Source organism: Cervus canadensis, chromosome 12 (genome assembly GCF_019320065.1).
Source record: "Cervus canadensis isolate Bull #8, Minnesota chromosome 12, ASM1932006v1, whole genome shotgun sequence".
Classification (NCBI taxonomy): Eukaryota; Metazoa; Chordata; class Mammalia; order Artiodactyla; family Cervidae; genus Cervus; species Cervus canadensis.
Genome location: NC_057397.1, coordinates 5,667,553 through 5,683,087, shown reverse-complemented (window position 1 = coordinate 5,683,087; position 15,535 = coordinate 5,667,553).

Sequence of the window (15,535 nt, the reverse complement as noted above, 5' to 3'; positions counted from 1 at the left end):
CTTCTCTTCTTAAAGGCCCGTGTCTTATCCTCACCCAGGTATGAGTCACAGGGAAAGCCTACGTGCATCCATGCTTTGGCTATGATTTTCCCCTTCTTCACACCCATAAGATATCACTCCTCCATGAATCTGCTTAGGAAAGTCCATGATCGTTCTGCTACTTTGCAGATACACTCAGGAAGGGCGAAAACTATGTGTGAAATTTGTGAACTCATCATACACTCTGTGTGGGAAGTCACTAGTGACCAAGACAGATTCAGACGTTCCCCTCATAAAGTTCACTGTGATGTGATGAAGGCAATGTAAAAGGGAAATGGGGAAACGCAGAATTGAGAGGCTAGGAGATGGGAACTGAAGCTCTCCACCTGACCCAGCCTTACAATCTGGATGCGGTCACTTCAGTCCTGGATACGGCAGAGGCCTCGCTCTACACAGAGCAGCCCAGTGGATGGACATCTACAACCTTTTATCAGGCCTCTTTGTTGGGTCTATGTTCTGAACCAACAATGGAGTTAGTTGGTCTAAGAAGCTGGGAGGCGGATTTTTTTAAATTTTGAATTTTCTTGATAAATCTTGTCATGTGTGATGGTTCCTACTTAATTGGGGAAAAACATGAATTCTGAATCAGTATGTTAAAAATTAATATACGGAAACCTCAATTTAATAGACTTGGGAGACCAGCAGGGGGAGCTCTCAGGGCCTGCAAAGCTGGCAGAGCACCGCAGGAAGAATGAGTCCTCTTCTTTCCCGGCGAGGACCCAGCCAATGAAAAGCCGTGGATTCTTCGTGATTCAGAGCCTGCCGAACTTCCGCTTCCCCTCCGTAAGAGCACTCTCCGCCCCCTTGCGGCGTGGAGGACTTGCATGTGGCTGGCTTACTGTGGTTGTGATGTGCTGTGGCTCTAGTTGTCTTCCACTCTTTGTGACCCAATAGCCTATGGCCCACCAGGCATCTCTGTCCATGGGGCTTCTCCGGGCAAGAATGCTGGAGTAGGTTGCCATGGCCTCCTCTAGGGGATCAACCCAACCCCGGGATCAAACCCAGGTTTCCTGAATTGCAGGTGGATTCTTTACCATCAGAGACACCAGGGCAGCCTGAATTTCAGTTATCTGCTAATCCCAGATAAACTCGTCTTTGCCGGATAATATCTAGCAGTCTATCTGTTTCAGGTCAACAAGCACTAGTTTTCTTTTTTCTTAGATTTGCCAACTTGGTAAACACTGAAAATAACAAATTTTTCAAGTGCAAGTTATGTTTACTTTTTTTTTTAACTACATTGAAAACTTTTTACTACTTTTATTATAAGCTTTTGTGCAATGACATTTTAATTGTGTGTGTGTATGTGAGTATATTTGTGTATATCTGTGTGTGCATGTGTGTGTGTGAGTGAGAATTTCTTCTTTGCTCATTTTGTTATTGGGATATTGCTTTTCTGATTTATTAAAACCCTTTAAAAATATCAACTCTATATCTTTCCTTGAAAATATATTTTTTCATAATCTGTTGTTGGTTTTAAATATTTTATTATGTCCTTTAATGTATACCAATTTTACAGCTTTATTGTATCCATCCTATGTATTTTTTCTTTATGATTTCCCCGCATGGCATTATTCTTAGAGAGGCATTTTCCATTCTGTGGTTAAGATGATTTATTTTCCTCATAGTGCTTTTAAATTTTTATTGGTAATATTTTAAACTTGAAATTACATTAATAGATACTTGAATTAAGTACCTGATGTTTTCCAAATAATTTACCAGTGTCCCTAACATTATTTATTGATAAATCTGTCCCATTTCTCAAATTTGACATATCACCCTTTATCACGTGTCCGTGCTGAGTCGCTTCAGTCATGTTTGACTCTTTGCAACCCTACAGATGGTAACCCCCCAGACTCCTCTGTCCATGGGATTCTCCAGGCAAGAATACTGGAGTGGGTTACATGCCTTCTCCAGGGCATCTTCCCGACTTAGGGATAGAATCTGCTTCTCTTATGTCTCCTGAATTTGCAGGTAGATTCTTTACCACTAGAGCCAAGAAACCACTAAAAAAATTGTAAGCACACACACACTCTTTGAGGTGTTTCTGCATTTCTAATTTTGTCCCTCTGTTGTACCCCATTGTAAAGCAAGTGTCCTATTCTTGCAGGCAGTTAGGTTTTTACTGTTTGTGAGAGCCTTTAAAGTTGTTTCACTGGTGCTTATTTACTGTTTGCTTTGTAAATAAGGTGACTTCAAAAGGTGACTTAAACAGTATGGGCCAGCTGAGGGGGATATGCTTCTTTGAGTGGGGTTTTATATCTGCTGACTACGTTTCCAGTTTCAAGGAAACTGGAATATGTGGTTTGTGGAGGCAATCTCTCCAAGTGAGAAATAGTGGAAAATGATAACTGGTGCATGGAGACAAGGAGGAAGCAGCAGAAGAAGGTGAGTCTGGGGTTCTGCCTTCTGTCTCGTTGTAACACTGATCAAGTTGAAGAAGTCTATGGCAGGAAGGGGCTGGGGCAGAATGAACTGGGCAGCCTTCCATTTGGACAGAACACCAAGACATATAAATTAGTCATAGCCTGTCTTTTCCTAATGCCACTAAGTTGTCACTTTCTGGAATTATCATCACTATTAAAATCATAATGGTTTTAATGAAGGTGTCATCCATACCAACACTTAGAAAGTAAAGCATGATGATGACTGAATTGGACGCTTGGACTGGCCTTAGAAAATTGCTCCAGGAAGCTTAAGGATGTCCTGATTACTTAAGGGACTCTCCATCAGCCACATGACTCATTGCATTCATTTGTTTAGCAAAAGAGATATTTATTTGGATTGACACCATTCAGAGTCCCATGACTCCCAGACAACTCCACCGCAGCCCCAGAGCTCTGCTTCCTAGAGAAGCAAATAGACCAAAACTTCCTTAAATCCAGTTACAGGTGCTTTCCAGCTAACCAAAAAAATAACAAACATAGACACCAGAAAACTGTAAGTATGACATGATTCATCTGATTGAAAAAACAGAAGAGTTAAACTCATTTTTTTCTCTACAATTCTTAGTAAGCAAACAAGCCGAGTGGTGTGTCTGGCAAAATTTCAGGCACTTTCTGATTTTCCTGTTACTGCCAACACTTGTAAAGAATAAACATCTATCAGGACAGTTGCATTCTTGGCTCAAATATGCAAAAGAGCTACCAGATTTCTAACTCAATTATTATGCAAAACAGACTCTTAAATAATCATGTTTCTCTTGCATGAGGGCTGCCTGGAATACTATAGAAGGTACCAACAAGGTCTCGTGTGCTTGGGTTCAAAATATGAAAGTTAGATTCATTTTCTCCTGTGTGCTTGGGTTTTTGAAGCTATTTCTCTCTCCCTTAGGTTTCCATAGAGCATCCCTGGTGGGTCAGATGCTAAAGAAACTGACTGCAATGCAGGATGCCCAGGTTCAATCCCTGGGTCGGGAAGATTCCCCTGGAGGAGTAAATGGCAACCCAGTCCAGTATCCTTGCCTGGTAAATCCCATGGACAGAGGAGCCTGGTGGGCTACAGTCTATGGGGTTGCAGAGTCGGACACCCCTGAACAACTAACACACTTAGGTTTTAGGAAAGGGAGCTGCAAGCCTCCTACTCCAAGTGAGAGATGATGCAGGTCTGAATAATGCCAAGGGAAAATCAGAGTGAGTGAGGCCAGAATCAGAAGCTATGACCAATGGTGCATGTAGGTGGATTTGCCGTGGAAGTGAAAGAAGCCACCGGGAGGCAGTCTTGTACAGGAAAACAAGCTTGGGCTTGGCATTTAGACAGGTCCAGTGGGCACGCCGGCTCCACCAGCGCCTGCATCGCTGTGTGCCTTTGAATAACTTGCCTACCCTCTCTCAGGCTCAACTTCAGTCACATGAAATCCCAACCTTCGAGGGCTCCTGCAGGGAGCTGACTGCTTCGAGCGCAGTGTGCACTTAACAAATCTTAGTTCTCCACCTTTTTGTTCATTTCATTTCCTTGATTCCCATGGCAACTCAGCGGGTTTATATCACCACCTCCTCTCTTTGTTCTGAAATAACAAGCCAGTCTTCTTCCCTCTTGCCTCTTATCTCAGATTCATTCTGCAAACCATATTTAGAATTACTATCTGAAGCTGCTAATTACTATCCCCATACACAATATCCTTGTGCAATAATTTGTGGTGGCTAATTACTTCTTATGGAATTAAATGCCTTTGCTGTTCATTATCGGGGACAGGGCACAGTGGCTCTGTAAAGACATTAGCTCAGGGTTTGAGCAGACACACTGGGGTACCATAGCCCAAACCTGGAACTGACACCATCACACCCTCACTCCTGGACCATCTAGAGAGATGACACGCTCTGAGATTGGGAGGTAAAGCAGAGAAGTTATTTAGACTGATCCCCAGGAAGACATCTTAACGAAGCTACATGAACCTGAATGAGCTTCTACCATAAGTGCTCATATGTTATCCTTTTAATTCAGATAAAGGAAAAGCACATGACAAACACATCCACAGACCCATACACTTGCACAAGTGAGCAAGTGAACACTCCGCGAAGATCGTCTCAGCACCTGACTGCGGTGGAGACAGCACCCAGGTGGACTAGGGAACCTCTCGGTCAGATGACTCTGTAACACGTGAATCCCCACTTGGACATCATGACCTCTACTCCCGGGGCCCTCAGGACAACATCCTAGCATTTATTTCTGAACACCCTGTACTCAGCATTTCTCACCCGGGAAGCCTTCCCTGACTTCCTCTCCCCAAACAGCCAATCCCTTCACTGTGATCTCAGTACTGTGCCCTCGTATCTTATGTTGCACTTAGCATATTGGTTTTGAAATAACAATTCTTGAACTTAATGAGAAAAAATGGGGTTTCTTTGATTTTAGCATTTTCAGTGTTTATCACTGGTCAGGTTGAATGGTGGCCCTTTGAATGAATGTTTTTGGTAGGTGAGGCTGAGGTCAGAGAAGAATGACCTCCTGATGGTCCTAGAATTAGAGAAGGTTCAGATTTCCCCCCATTCCCTTTGCGTGCTATATTCTTCTCTCCCCATGTGTAAAGTCAAGCGTCTCAGGCTTACGCCCATGTCCCCTAAGCCCTCTCCACTCCCTTTCTCAAGAGGTGCTGGCCAGGGCATGTCTGCTGTCCCTCAAAATTCATCTGTTGAAATCTAGCTCTCAATGTGATGACATCTAAAGATGGAGCCTTTCGGAGCTGGTTAGGGTTAATGAGTATATCAGAGCCCTTACGACAGAGACGTGTGTCCCTGCACCCCGCTCCCAAGAGCTCCCTTGCCCCTTCCACCATCTAAGGACACAGCTGGAAGAGGGCCACCTAAGGACCAGGGAGTGGGTCCTCCTCAGACATGGTGTCTCAGACCTTCAGCTTTCAGAAAAGGGAGAAACAAACAAACAAAAATGTCTCTTGTTCAAGCCACCCAGTCTTTGGCGTTTTTGTTATAGCGGCACAGCACTATGGCACAGCCTTTAAATAGCTCACGTGCGCTGATGGTGTTACATCTACACCAGACTCCAGCTGACTACAGACTTGCCCATCCCGCAGCCTGGTCCACAATTCTAGCTGGGGGTCGGATGGAGGTTTCAGCCAAACTTGGACCACAGTAAACTTTTTACGCTCTTTACCTCAAGCTGGCTTATTCCCATGTCCTCCACACCTCAGGCCCCAAATTCCACTCTGCTCTGTGTATAGACTATTCTCTGTGTTTATGTGTTGGACTGTTTTAGATGCTGCATGCAGCAGAAATCATGCAGCATTTGTCTTTCTGCCTTTTCTCTTTGCCAAACAATCTATGCTTTTTCTGATCTGATAGTTGTTTTCACACAATGCCCTATCTTTGTATAATATTCTTCCCGAACATTTGATTATCGCTATATCCATGTCATCACACATGTGTTGTTTAATGTTACTTCTAAATTGAGATTTCTCTTATCAATCCATCCTCTCCCTATACAACCAGTGACTCTGTATCACATGATCATGTTACACTTTTACTACAAATGATTATTTCCACCTTAAATCTTTGATAGATAGATTAATTGATTGAAGATTGGTGTCTTTTCCTTGCCACTAGCTAGACTCTGGATGGTTGCCTAAAACAATGTATGTTCCAGCAGGAGAGATTCATTGAGCACCTTGTTGAAAGGATAAGTGAATCTGAACAGGATCATACACATTCAGGCAGTCAAACTATGACATCTTACAGATGGTCAAAGGGCCGTCCTGAATATTCATCCTGAAATCTGGTGTTCCATCCCTGGGGCATTACTCTTTTCTATTTCCACTATGTTCTGTCTTTATTATTATTATTATTTTGTATAATAACTTTTGTATAACTCTACATTTGGGAAATAGAGATAGCAGTACAGCCTATTTATTATGCCTGAGATTAACTTTTAGAGCTTTAAAATGCTATATGCAAATTTTATAGAAAAATGAGGGAAGGATATCCAACCTTAGGTTTGGGTTGATGACGGTTTCTGGGGACCCAGTATCTTGTGGTGTCCATTAATCTTCTTTCTATCCTACCCACTAGTCGCCGCATCTTACTGCGTTGCTTTCCTGGGCTGTTTTTTCTACTAAGCATTTTCTTTTGTTCTTTGAAACCAAATGTGTACACACTCCATATGCTTTTCAGAATGGAGGCAGCTGTCGCCCAAATTGTCTTTGTATCAATATTGCATTGTTATTAAAAGTGCTCATTCATTTTCTAATCCTTAAATCAGTGATTTCTTTGGGAAACTCTAAGCAAATGTAAATATTTGGAAACAAGTTTAAATTTTTGGCATTGTTTCCATCTACCTTCTTCAAGATAGCATGAAAACATCACTCCACACACATTACAAATTAGAAATGAAATTGTGGTTATTTAGGGACTTTTTCTTAAAAAATCTAACCTAGGTTTTGTTCTGGTCCATTCAATCTAATTAAGACTGTGTGTGTGTGTCTGTCTGTGTGTGGTATTATTTTGATCTTTTTTTTTTTTTTGCAAAAGATATGCAATTTCATGCTAAAAGTCAGTGAGTTACAATAAATTCCATTTTCTTTTACATTTGATTTTTTTTTTAAATATGTTGAATTTCTTGTACCCATAGTTACAACTGAATGTGGGCTTTGTGTGTCTGTTAAAATTGAAATAGAAGAGGGGAGGAAAAGGTGAAAAAAAATATGCTGATAAGCATATGGTTTTAAAACGAATACTCTGAACAAGTTGGAATTTGTTATATTGAATCCTGACTTGTTAAGTTCTAAACTTTGTATCATCTAACTACAGAGAAGCACCCAGTTCCTTTTCCTACTGATTTTTCTTCCTTTAAACTTCACCATAATCCCTACCATTCTAAATTGGCAAGAGAAATAGAAAGAAAACATAACACTAATTATTACAAAAATTATAGGTAATGCTTTGCAAGCTGTTGAGATTTTATTAACTTATACACTTAAAAATGAGGGTTTTCAGTTTTTGGTTTTTTTTTTTCTTAACTCTGAATTTCAAGCAGTTTCTGTGTTAGGCTCTGGAGGACTCAATGGAAAACTGGGCACAGTCTCCCCTCTGAAGATGTCGGTGATTCCACAGGAGACCCAGAAAATAAACAGGCAGAAGTCTGATGTGTGTTACAGTATGGAACGTGCAATGCACTAACACATATTTAATGCAAGTTGGGGGGCTGTCGGTAGACGTACTTTCCTTGGAGGAAGTGACATTAAGCTGAGAATGGAAGAATGACTGGGATATAACTGGGGGGAAGGTAGGGAGTAGAGTGATATGGGAGGATCTGGGCAGAAGAAAACCTGTGTGCAAGTGTCTGAAGGGCGTGGAGATGATGCTACATGTGTGGGCTTCCCTGGTGGCTCAGATGGTAAAAGCATCTGCCTGCAATGTGGGAGACCTGGGTTCGATCCCTGGGTTGGGAAGATTCCCTAGAAGAGGGCATGGCAACCCACTCCAGTATTCTTGCGTGAAGAATCCCCATGGACAGAGGAGACTGGCAGGCTATAGTCCATGTGGTCACAAAGAGTTGGACATGATGGAGAGACTAAACACAGCAGAGTGAGGAGGTGAAAATAGCAGACCAACAGGAGAGGCTGAACATTCAAATGGGAAATGGGTTTCCAAAGATTAAAAGGTCTCATGAGTCAGTTTAAATGGTCAGGATTCTATCATCTGGGAGCACTAGGAAGCCCTGAGGGTTTTTAAGCAAGGTGTGAGAGCCATCATATAAGAATTCCTCTGCTGTTAAGTTCCTTTGTGTCTGCATTCTAGGTCTTGATACTTAAAGCCAAGGGTCCTGAAACATGGCACAGAAGGCAGTGGATAGAAAAGCGCACACCTGTTCCTAGGGAGGGAAGGTACAATGCAGGTAGAGCACAGCCTTGTGGGCAAAAGGCCTGGGGACACGTCTTACCAGGCATCTATGGGTGAGCTGCTTTATCTCTGTGCCCAGTGTCTGCATTTGTCAAACAGGATGTTTTGTTCATAAAATTCCTGGACTGTCAAGTCATGCTGAAAGTTGCACAGCTCAAGGGGTTTCATTCACAGCACAGACTGTAAGGATGAGCCGATGTAGGATGATGTGGGTTGGTATATGTAATGGGCTCAGGTCAGAGCCAGGCTCACAGCGGGTGATTGGTGAATGCCAGCTATCTTTATGACCAATGTCCTGGGCCTTTATCAGCATCACTTTATGACCATAGCCTTCGACCCACCCCTGATATTCACAAGCTTTGGAGCAAGCATGCCAACTTTGACTTCTGATGCCATCCTATCTCAAGAGGAGCCTTGAGAGCACACACATGGACAAGCTACTCCATCTACCCCCTCCACTCAAGCACGCCAGTGTTTGAAAGTAAACACCTTTTTCTATCCCTCAAGCTATGAGGGAGTCTATTTTCTGAAGTAAAGAATTGTAGCAGGTGACCCATGCTGGCACAGGAATTGGCACGTAGCTATTAAGGATTTCAGAGACCTGAGGGATTTCAGAGTCCTGAGTTTCAGGACAGCAATTCAAAAAGAGGAAGTGAAGGACTTCCCTGATGGTCCAGTGGTTAAGAATCCATGCTTTCATTGTTTGATCCCTGGTCATGATGACTTCTTGGCAGGAAAGCTATGACAAATCTAGATAATGTGTTAAAAAGCAGGGACTCTGCTGACAAAGGTACATACAGTTAAAGCTATGGTCTTCCCAGTGGTCACATACAGTTTTGAGAGCTGGACCATAAAGAAGGCAAAATGCCAAAGAACTGATGTTTTCAAACTGTGGTGCAGGAGAAGACTCCTGAAAGTCCCTTGGACTACAAGGAGATCAAACCAGTCAATCTGAGGGGAAACCAACACTGAAAACTCATTGGAGAGACTGATGTTGAAGCTGAAGCTCCAGCATTTTGGTCATCTGATGCAAACAGCTGACTCATTGGGAAGGTCCCTGATGCTGGGACAGATTGAGGACGGAACAAAAGGAGGGCATCGGAGGTGAGATGGTTGGATGGCATCACTGAGGCAATGGACATGAACTTGGGCAAACTTTGGGAAATTGTGAGGGACAGGGAGGCCTGGCGTGCGGCAGTCCATGGAGTTGCAAAGAATCACACACAAATGGGCAACTGGACAATAGGAAACAAGATCCCACATGCTGCATGGCCAAAAAATAAATAAATAAAATTAATTCAAAAGAAGGAAGTGAGTTCTCAGAAGGTGTGAGTTCATGGACTTCTTGCCCTGTGGGGTTGGAAACAGCTGCTGAAGGAAGGAGGGGAGCCCTGTAGCACAAGGGGACCAAGAGGAGGAGCCCCAAATGCCAGGACAACAAGCATCTTGAATAGCCATGCTTGATTATGACCTTTCTAATTCCTTCTAAGCTGTTATACACTGATGGTCCTAAAATAGAAGACAGGGACAAATTTAAGTTTCATCGCCACCATGGGCAAGAAGAAGAGCCCTGAGAGGTTGGGAGAACATTCTGTCACTTGGAACACGACCCCTTCCCTTGGTTAAGGACCCTTTGACGGCTTCATAGCTCTATTTCACCACCCACACAGAGGCAAGGGGAGCCATGAAACATGCGCTGTCTAAATTTCATACCATAGCTCCTTCTAGGTTTGATAAACTCTAATGAAGTGTGCTGGAGAAGAAAACGGCAACCCACTCCAGTATTCTTGCCTAGGAATTCCCATGGATAGAGGAGCTTGGTGGGCTGCAGTTCATGGGGTCACAAAAGAGTCGGATATGACTTAGCGGCTTAACAACAACTACAGTGGAGTGTGCACAGGTAACCAGGTTCATGCAGATCTAGAACTGAATGGACTTTGGAGCTGGATCTACCTCACTTTCAGTCTCAGTTCTGCTCCTTATTAATTGACGTGGTTTTGCATCTGAGTCTCATGATCTTCATCTGTGAAAAGTGAATATCACACTTTTTTCTTAGTATTTGGGAGAATACACACAGTCAGGAATCTCAAACATTGATTACACTGTGAGGAGGTCATTAACATTTTATTGTTACCAATCCACATTTTTCTCATCAGTGGAAGAGAAAATAACTTGGGGCTGCACATTATTTAGTCCAGAATGTAAACTCTTTACATGAGGATCAGATCTTATTGTCTGTCCAGGTTGGACTGCTCAGAATTCCTTAAACATCCCTGTTGATTTTGCTCCTTACCCTTCAAGCACTCACTCTTGGTTGCTCCCAAGGAGCCAGTCCCTCTTTACGCTGACACACCTGCTCCTTTCCTACTGATAGAATCCTCTTCTCTTCAGGTGCCACGCTTTTTAAAGGAGAGGTACCTGGCCCTGGTAGGAAATCTTCAGGTCAGTAATAGCAGTTCCATTTCCTCTTCCTGTGTTTGATTTTAAAATTGGGAACATGACACACATTCAGCCATTAGTGGAGGGCTTCTGGTGAGGTCCCTTGATCTGTAAGGGCTTCCCTGGTGGCTCAGATGGTAAAGAATCCACCTGCAATGTGGGAGACCTGGGTTTGATTACTGGGTTAGGAAGATCCCCTGGAGAAGGGAATGACCACCCACTCCAGTATTCTTGCCTGGAGAATCCCATGGACAGAGGAGCCTGGGGCGGTATAGCCCATGGGGTTGCAAAGAGTCGGACATGACTGAACAACTAACATTTTCACTTTTGCTCAATCCTTAGAGAGGACCCAAGGCTATGGTTTTATTCTCCAGACATTTAGATGCATTTGTGTTATGATTTGAGGTTAAGAACTACTGCAGCATCCAACAAATGAGGGAGGAAGGGCAAAAGCCAAGACTTGTTTTTAATCTAGACAGGAAATGCTCAAACTCTAGATTTCTTATTGAGTTTGAAAAAACAAAGTAAAACAAAACAACCTCTTTCCAATAAATTATTTGGATTGTAATTAACACCTCTTAACCTTTCACCATGCTCTTGTTTCTTATTGAAAAGCCCCTGCTTCTTTTCTATTTGTTGTGCTCAGATGCTCACTACTGTCCAACTCTTTGGGACGCCATGGACTGTAGCCCATCAGGCTCCCCTGTCTATGGGATTTTCCAGGCAAAATACTGAGTGAGTTGCCCTTTTCTCCTCTAGGAGATCTTCCCGACCCAGGGATTGAACCTGCATCTCTTACATCTCCTGCATTGGCAGGTAGGTTCTTTACCACTGAGCCATCTGGGAAGCCACCGTTCAGGGTCTAGTTAAATGAAATTGTTGCAGTGATAATTGGTGAATAGTTTGGTTTTAGATGTTTAAAGACACTGTTCCATTTTTATTTTCCCACCAATTTACTCAATATTTGAGATTTTTCAATGACTAAGTCCCTCTTCTAAGTCCAGAGGTTATGTAGAATAAAAGACAGGGAATTGGAAATTCATCAAGCAGAAAATGTAATTAAAATGTGTTTGCCACAATGGAGATATGTACAAGTTAATAATAGAGGCAGAGAGAAAGAATGTTGAATCTGAGCCTTTAAGCTATAAATAGATGGAATAAGAAAAGCAACGCATTTCCTTTTAAGCATTTAATATTACTTATGGGACGCCTGCCTATTCAAACTGTTAATACTACGATCAAAGGAATGGAGACAAACAAGGATCGTCCTGGTGCTAGTACCTCCCAAAGCATAAGCAACCCTAAAAAACTTCCTGAGAGCCCGGATATCTCAACCTGGTATCCTGAGTTCATGGGGTCTCGAAGAGTTATATATGACTGGGCGGCTGAACAACAACAACGTAGCTCAAGAAGGGATAAAATAATCTAAGAGAGAAACTTCCCTCTATCCAGTGCCAATCTTATCATGGCACTCAAATGTGAGATGTAAAAGCTTTGTAATTTCAGTAGAAGACACCCACATAAAAGACCCTTTTGGCAATGATTTTGGCGTTCTCTTTGCTAAATGTTCAGCATCCGTTTTCTCCTCCTTCTTTAAGGATGAGGTAATCAAGAGATTGTCCCTTCTTCATATGGTCTTTGCTGTTCTGAGTTCCTGCTTCAGCAAGGAATCCAAGAAGTCATTTGCATACTTTCTGCATAATCTACTTCTGGGAAATACTCTACTGATGTTTTCTTTAAAACTCTGTTTTTTTCCTGCCCTCTTGCATATTCCCTACAATGCATCAGAAGTCTGAATTGGAATTATCGAAGTGACAGCCCAGAACATAGGTACTAGAAATAAACGTTGTGTTCTACTTTCCACTTTTTTTTTTTTTCTTTTGACAGTGAAGCACTTACGTGAGTGACCTGCAATCCTGGTTACAAAAGAGGGTAAGTTCTCTCCATTCTCCAAGTAGTGTTCCTGGTGTCTCAAAATACACCTGAGTCAAATTCTTGGGCTCTTTAAACCCTGTCAAGAGAATACCATGTGGATTTCTAGGAGAAACGGTGCTGCAAAAAAAAAAAAAAAAAAAAATTAAGAGTTTATGTGATATGTGGTGGTTTGAGAATTAACAAAACATTTAACATTTTAAGTTTTACGGATTTAAAAATAAATAATATATTTTAGAATGAAAGAATAGGTACAACTGGCTTTTGCTGTAATCAAAGTACCCTTTAGATCAGTAGCACAACTTGTACAAGGTTGGTGCAAAGATAATTACAGTTTCAGACTGTGAATTTTAATTCATTATAGCTAGGCTCAAACATGGGTTTCTCTGGTAGTTCAGCTGCTAATGAATTTACCTGCAATACAAGATACCCTGGTCCAATTCCTGGGTCAGGAAGATACCCTGGAGAAGGGATAGGCTACCCACTCCAATATTTATGGGCTTTCCTGGTAGCTTAGATTGTCAAGAAACCCACCATCAGTGCAGGAGACCTGGGTTTGATTCCTGGGTCTGGGAGATCCCCTGGAGGAGGGCATGGTAACCCACTCCAGTATTCTTGTCTGGAGAATCCCATGGACAGAGGAGCCTGGAGGACTACAGTCCATGGTATTGCAAAGAGTTGGACACAACTGAGTGACTAAGCAGAGCATAGAGCAGGCTCAAACAAATCTTTATTAATCAAAATGGAAACTATTGCAATGAACACATTTTTGTCAGTGAGAGATGAATTGGCTTATTCCTGAAGCATAAAAATCCAAGCTTCAGGATTCAATGAACTCTTGGAAGGCATTTTCTGCCTCCTGCTGGTTGTGGAAGTTTTCCCTGCAAAAAAGTCGTCGAGGTGCTTGAAGAAGTGGTAGTTGGTTGGTGAGAGGTCAGGTGAATGTGATAGATGAGGCATGACATTGGAGCCCAATTTTTTCAACTTCTGAAGCATTGGTTGTGCGACATGCAGCCGGACATTGTTGTGGAGAAGAATTGGCCCTTTTCTGTTGACCAGTGCTGGTTGCAGGCATGGCAGTTTTTGATGCAGCTCATCGATTTGCTGAGCATACTTCTCAGATGTACTAGTTTCGCTGGGACTCAGAAAGCTGTAGTGGATCAGACGGGCAGCAGACCACCAAACAGTCAACCATGACATCTTTGGGGGCAAGTTTGGCTTTGGGAAGTGCTTTGGAGCTTTTTCTCCTCCAACCACTAGCTGGTCTTTGCCAGTTGTCATATGAAATCCACTTTTCATGGCGCATCAAAATCTGATCCAGAAATGGTTCATTGCTGTTACATAGAATAGAGAAGAGGACACTTCAAAAGAAGGATTTTTTTTGACTTCCATTCAGCTCTCGAGGCACCCGCTTACTGAGCTTTTCACCTTCCCAGTTTGTTTCAAGTGCCTGACGGCGACAGAATGGTTGACACCGAGTTCTTTGGCAACTCTTCGTGTAGTTTCAAGAGGATCGGCTTAGATGATGGCCTTATCTGTCATTGTCAACTTCGGATGGCTGACCACTATACTCCTCATCTTCAAGTCTCTTGTCTCATTTGCAAAAAGTCTTTAATCACCACTGCTCTGTATATTCATTAGCCATTCTGGGGCCAAATGTGTTGTTGATGTTGCAAGTTGTCTCCACTGCTTTACAACACATTTTGAGCTCAAATAAGAAAATTGTTCAAATTTGCCTTTTGTCTAACATCATTTCCATAGTCTAAAATAAATGTAAGATACACAGCAAGTAATAAATCATTAGCAAAAAAACCCCATAAAACAAGAAATGTGCATTAAAATAATGTATAACATAAACACATTTACTTAACAATGTCTTCCAATATCAAAGGCAAAATTCAACAATGAAAAATCACAGTTACTTTTGCACCAATCGAATATATCAATGAGTGTAAAGAGTTTTAATCTAAATCATGATTTCAGCAAGTATGAACAGGATGTAAAAATTCTGACCACCTCCGTGTCAGCATAAGTCAGCACAATTTTTTCTCTTTTATTATTCTCAAGCGACTATTAGTGAAAACTACTGCCAAGTGAATGTCCCTAATGGTCAGTAAACATTTAATGTGAGAATTCTACATCCATTGTGAGAATTCCATACTAGTTATCAATAAACTGTGGCTACATACAGCTGTCCTAATATTTGCAGAAGGCAAATCCTATCCTAAAATCTTTTGTGGCAACAAAAAGCATTTGTCCAACTAAAACTATTTAGTATTTATTTATAAAAATTTTATTAGTCAAACAGTTTAAATCTGCCCCTTGAATCTTGCTGTATGGTTTACCTTAATATAAGTAGCTCTCAGTTATTTTTAACTCTCTGATGGAGACACTCAGTTTCCAAAAACCTGTATGCTTCACGTTCTGTATCAGATGACTCTCTGTACTAGAAACAGTGAGGGAAAATAAAATGATTAATGCTTTTGTGTGTGCATGTATTCAAGACAGGGATGAGGTGAGTTCTTATCTTGAACCAGATTCTGTTCTAATAATTTCAGTTCCCCTTACACAGCAACCCCATGAATAGGTACTACTATTATTTTTTGCCGTTTTCTTTTGTCCTACAAATGATGGAAAATAAAGCTGAGCAAGGCTCAGTGATCTGCCCAAGACTGCAAGGTGTAAGTGATGAAGCCAAGATGTGGAATTAGGCTGACTCCAGAGCCCACAGATAAAACTGAAAATTAAAAGCATTTAGTGCTACCTACTATGCTCTA